This window comes from Callorhinus ursinus, unplaced genomic scaffold (assembly GCF_003265705.2).
Source record: "Callorhinus ursinus isolate GAN/ISIS: 27379988/994484 unplaced genomic scaffold, GSC_fseal_2.0 scaffold15, whole genome shotgun sequence".
Classification (NCBI taxonomy): Eukaryota; Metazoa; Chordata; class Mammalia; order Carnivora; family Otariidae; genus Callorhinus; species Callorhinus ursinus.
Window position 1 is genome coordinate 1486601 of NW_027397077.1, and position 5798 is coordinate 1492398.

At 52.3% G+C, this 5798-nt stretch overlaps 1 long non-coding RNA gene across 1 annotated transcript; it reads left to right on the forward strand.

Annotated features, from left to right (window-relative positions):
• Window positions 1-782: 782 nt before the first annotated feature.
• On the forward strand, window positions 783-5291 carry LOC141374184 (uncharacterized). The gene is made up of 2 exons (XR_012380848.1): window positions 783-4150; window positions 5032-5291. It is a non-coding gene; the product is annotated as an uncharacterized lncRNA (long non-coding RNA).
• Window positions 5292-5798: the final 507 nt, after the last annotated feature.

The following is a 5798-nucleotide window of genomic DNA, read 5'->3' on the forward strand; positions in this document are numbered from 1 at the left end:
TCCCGTTTCCCCATCTGTAAGTCCCCACCCCCCGGGCATGGGGCTCCAGGAGGAGGCAGGGTGGGGTTCAGAGTCTGGACTCCCAGCACCACCTCTTCCTTCCTGTGTGACCCTGGGATAGTGGCCGCACCTCTCTGAGCCTTGGGTTTGTCATCTGGAACCCGATTTCACTGTAGGACCGGGTCAGTACTGGGCACAGAAGCAATACAAGGTCTGTGGGACTGGATGGGGTGTGCTGAGCCAGGGGAGGAGGGGCCGGGTCTGTCCAAAACATTACCTCAGCAGTTCCTGGACTCTTTGAAAACAGGAAGCCAGCTCTCAAGGGAGCCCCCAGCAGCGCTTCCTGAGCCTCCTCATGACGCGTGCTGTGCTGGAGGGGGGTGGGGGGGCACAGGCACATGTGTGTTTGTAGGCAGCCTGGAGATAAAGAGAGCCCACCAGTGTGCGCATGTGTGTTTGCATGTCAGCCTTGGCCGTGGAGTTGCCCAGAGGCACGTGCATATGTGTTGCATGTGCTGGAGTTCGGGTTGACACATCTCAGCCAGTACGGGAAGCAAACGGGGGCCGGTTGGTGCATTTGCAAGTCTGGGTCTAGGTGCTGGGCGTAGGTGTCTGTCGGCACTGGGGTCTGGTGGGTGCTGGCAAGAGCCGGCTTGTGCTGGGCTATCCTGCTCTCCTTTCCCTCTGTCTGTGCCCTCACTCATCGGCCTCTGGCCCCCTGGCTCTTCCTGGAGACTGTTAAATCTGTTCTTTTTTTTTTTTTTAAGGTTTTATTTATTTATTTATTTGAGAGAGAGAATGAGAGAGAGAGTACATGAGAGGGGGGAAGGTCAGAGGGAGAAACAGACTCTCCGCCGAGCAAGGAGCCTGATGCGGGACTCGATCCCGGGACTCCAGGATCATGACCTGATCCGAAGGCAGTCGCTTAACCAACTGAGCCACCCAGGCGCCCTGTTAAATATGTTTTTACCTCAGAGCCTTTGCACCTGCTATGCCCACTAACCAAGCTACTCTGCCCTCCATTCTTCTCCATCTCTCAGGCCTCAGGATAATGGCCTTGGGCAAGTCACCTCCCCCCCATTTCTTAGTGTTCCCCTGCCTTTCCTTGAGTCCTGACTCAGCTTTGATCACTTACTTCCCTCTGCATCCTAGGATGTGTGGGCTCCCTCTATAAATCTCAGTTTATCCTCCCGTAAACTAGGGCCAATCTTGGTGGGGTCTCACTTACCTAGAGTCACCCCAAAAGTGGAAAAGGCTGAATTCAAGCCTGGGCCGGCCAGATCTGACAATGCATAGAGGCTTTGTCCTTGCTCACATCAAGTGGGGGAAATACCTGAGGGTCAGGGACCGTCTGGGATCACTCAGCCACCGGGGCCTCCTGTATGCCATGTTCCTGAGATGTCTTTCTCCTGCTGGCAAACTTCTACTCATCCTTCAAAACCCCATCTCAAATGCCCCTTTTCTCCAGGCCAGTCCTGACACCATGGGCTGAGGACATTTGGTGTCTGGCCATGTCTGTCCCCTCCAGACAGGCCAGGGCTGAGGCCTCTTAGTTGCATAGCCAAGAACACAAGACCATGTTTCCCACATGCTGACTTTCTGGAGCTGGCTCAGGTACCTTCGCCATGCCCGATCCCCAGGAGGTGACTCCTACTGCCACATCACCCTCAGAACCTGCCAAATTCTGTGGTTTAGAAAGGCAGGCAAGACATTTCCACTTGATCCAGAGGCTCGTGTGTTCTGGCAACGCCCCTGCCCAGGCCCGTGGTCTTTCTGGCCTTGGCTCACAGCAGCTCCATACCAGTCGGGTTTATCTGTGGAATGGACCAGAGATATTCCAAGGCCCAGGCAGTGTAATGGTGGTTTCGTGCTGGTGTCTCAGTGCTCCAGCCCCAGGGCAGCCATGAGGGTTTTTGAAACAAGGCTCAGATCCCATCCCTTAAATACCCTCCGCAAAGCCCACAAGGTCCTGTGTGGCTTGGCCTCAGGGCCTTTGCACTTGCTCTTCCTTCTGCTCAGATAGTCCTTCCCTCACTCCTCACAAGACTCCTACCTTCTCCTCTTAGATCTCCTCAGATCTAAGTTCAACTCTTCCCTCTTCAGAGGCCCCTCAGCCTCCCTGACCAAAGCTGCCCCATTCTCTCAGCCTCTCTCTTGTGCTTCTGGCAATTCCTAATTATGACATATTAGTGGCTTCGTGGCCATCATCCACCTCCTTTCTGTAATGGGAGCTCCAAAGGGGGGGCACAGCGCCCCTCCCCCAAATGGGAGAGTCTCCCAGCATCATCTTTCCCCTTTCCTTCCAGAGTAGGTTAGAAGGTTCCTCATTCTGGCTACGTCGGCCAACAGCATAGATGGGAAATCCAAGGTACAGAGAGGCAGTATCCCTGTGTCCAGCAGAGCACTCTCCTCTTCTGCTCCCACGTGGCCAGAGCTCCACATCACCCTCGGGAGACTGTCCAGCTCTTTGGCTCAGAGTTCAAGGCCCTGCCCCCGGGTGGCAAATCCTTCTTTTTTCCTTTGCCCAATTCTCGGTTACCCTTTGGGTCTCCTTTTGGTTGCCTTTCCCGGCATGAAGTGTTGACACAGTTAGGACACATCAACTTGCTGTCAAGAGTCCTAACACTTGCAGCCCTGAGCATGTCAGCGCTTCAGGCTCAATGTGACTCTTACAAAGGGAGGGGACACCTTTGCCCAGTATGTGAACACTGCAGACCATTGAGCTCGTAGTTTGCTCAGGATATGAACACTGTGGACCGTAGATGACCAACAGGATACGAAGTGCAGTACAGAGAACGGGGACTGCCCAGGAGCTCAGAGCAGGAGTTGACGTACTTTCTCTATAAAAAGTCAGATAATGAATAGTTGAGGTTTCGCGGGGCATGCAGTCTCTCAGCCACTCGACTGCTCCCTTGAAAGCCGCCATACACAGGCACAAATGAGTGGGCGTGGCTGTGTCCCAATAAAACTTTATTTGTGAACACTGAAACTTGAATTTCAGATTGTTTTCTTTTTTTTTTTTAATTTTATTTATTTGAGAGAGAGAGAGAATGAGAGACAGAGAGCACGAGAGGGAAGAAGGTCAGAGGGAGAAGCAGACCCCCCCACCCCCCCCCCCCCCCGAGCAGGGAGCCCGATGCGGGGACTCGATCCCGGGACTCCAGGATCATGACCTGAGCCGAAGGCAGTCGCTCAACCAACCGAGCCACCCAGGCGCCCCAGATCGTTTTCATGGGTCACGAAACCCTCTTTTGGTCTGTTTCCAACCATTTAAAAGTGTAAAAGCCACTTCTAGGTTATGGCCAGAGCTCTCGTCGGCCAGCCCCTGGATAAGGTGCTCAACGGGCAACAAAGAAAGTATCAGGACTCACTGTTTACAAAGTGTTGGAACTCTGCTCAAAGTGCTTCCAGGTCAGCCAGCTAAGACGTAGTACAGCAAGTCAGACACTAACAGCATCTGACCACTGACAAATAACAGGTATCAAGATTCGATGTTTACAGAGTATTAGAACAGAGCAAGTGAGGATGGCTCATGAGGTGTCGGGACCCCATTTAAGTTGGACCCAGCCCCTGGCTCAAGCAGCGCACTGACCAAACGGGGCACTGCTGCCCATTCTCAGGACACTGTTTACCGAGTATCAAGTGACAGGGGCCGGTGGCGGGGTATCGAGTCACAGGGCAGTCACACTGAGACTTGGGCACTGTGACAACAACTCTGGGCACCAGCTGTTTACAGTGACATGAGACCGGCTGTTTATAGGGGACCAGCTGACCAGCTTCCGGATGCCAGAGTCCAGATGGCCGGGGGGACGGGCCCCTTTGCAGACGTTTGCAGAGGGCCCTCGGCCTGCAGATCCCTCTTGTGCGGCTGCCTCCGGCACCAGGAGTGGGAATGTGGAAAGAATTCTTGGCCCAGGCAAGGCGAGGTTTGTGCTCACTGAGGACCCCCAGGCTCATACCTGCTCTTTGGAGGCAAGAATTGAGCTCCGCAGGTGTTGGGTCCCAGGGTCTGGCTCGCATTCTCTCTCTGCTCATCCCTGGCTGTGACACCTTGCACACATCACTTAACTTCCCTGAGCCTCTGCTTCCCTATCTGTAAAATGGGCATGATGATGGACCAAAGTTGCCAGATAAAATACAAGATACCCAGGTAACATTGAATTTCAGACAAACAACCAACACGTTTTTGTTTTTGGGGGTTTTTTTTTTTTGCACATGACCTGATTTTTATGTTGTTACTACAACAGGTGCTATGGAGAGGAACATGTGGAAGCAGTTGATTTCTTCCGGTGAACACACCCATTGTTTGTTTGTTTGTTTGTTTTTGTTTTTAAGCTTTTATTTATTTATTTGACAGAGACACAGCGAGAGACGAGGGAGGGAACACAAGCTGGGGGAGAGGGAGAGGGAGAAGCAGGCTTCCCGAAGAGCAGGGAGCCTCATGCGGGGCTCGAACCCAGGACCCTGGAATCATGACCCGAGCCGAAGACAGATGCTTAACAACTGAGCCACCCATGCACCCCTCACACCCATTGTTTATACTCGTTCCAAGGTTTCTAACATGATGATACAATTTCCTCGTATTACCGCCGTTCCAGTATTGTTCTGTAGCCCACTGGTTGCCATCACCACGCCTTAATCTATCACAAGATTCCTAAAGGGATCGAACTCCCGTAGTATTCCTTGGGCATGTCTGCCACCATTTAATTTCGAGGATAATTTCTTGTCCATAAGTTTTTTTCCACTCGGGCGAGTAAGCTTTGCTTATGGTGTCTACTCGGCGAGCTCAACGATCAAGCGATACATTTTCAGTATAAGTATATCCCAAATGTTGTATGGGATTTACTTATACTAAAAACCGCAAAGCAAACGAACAAGAAAATGAGATGTGCTATTTGTCACATCTGCCTCTCCTCTGATGATGTCTTCCCGACAGGAGGTGGTAAAGGTCCTGAGGGGATCTCAGGCCAGGCACAGAGAAAGGGCCTGATGCATCTTAGCGCTGACGTTCACCATCTTTGTCTTCCCCAGGACCTCATCTCGGGGATAAGCCCAAGTAAGGTCGGATGATGAGCTCATAAACGCATCATGTGTCTCTGGGGAACAGAGCCTGGGTGACAAGAATGGCACCATTCAAGAGTTTCACTAGGATGTCAGCAAGAGGCTCTGGGCCACAGGAAGGAGGGGGGTTCTTCATTCATAGCATGTCCCCAGCACCTGGATGCTTGAAAGGCTCAGGGGAGATGTTGATTGAATGTAAGATGACATTCAATAAACAGTTTTGAATTCACTATTCGATTCCATCACTCTTTATTGAATATTTACTGTATGCCAAGCACTCCAACCGTCGCTTGCCCAGGGCTCCCCATCAACAAGGGAGATGGATGTTAATGCAGTCATCATCATAAATGCAAAATTATAACTCGGAGAAGACCTGCCAAAGGGAGATACTCAGTGCTAGGACCCCCCTGAGTAAGGTCCAGAAGGGCTTTCTGGGGGAGACGACATTTGCCAGAGACCTGGAGGAGGAGATTTGCAGGTACAAACAGGGAACAGAGAATCCTAGGCAGCGGGCACCGTGTACGCAAAGGTCCTGGGGTGAGAGGGAACATAATGATTTCAGGGGCTGGCTTCATGCCACCCCCAGCTCCCTTTGACAATTTCACGCTCCAGCAGATAGTCAAGGCTAAGTTTAGGATGGCCAGGGTCGCCTGGCAAGTTGGGCAAGATGTGGAGCCCTCAACCGCCCTCACGCGGAAGGATAAAAGTCTGAGCACATCCTTGGCCAGGGGGCCGGG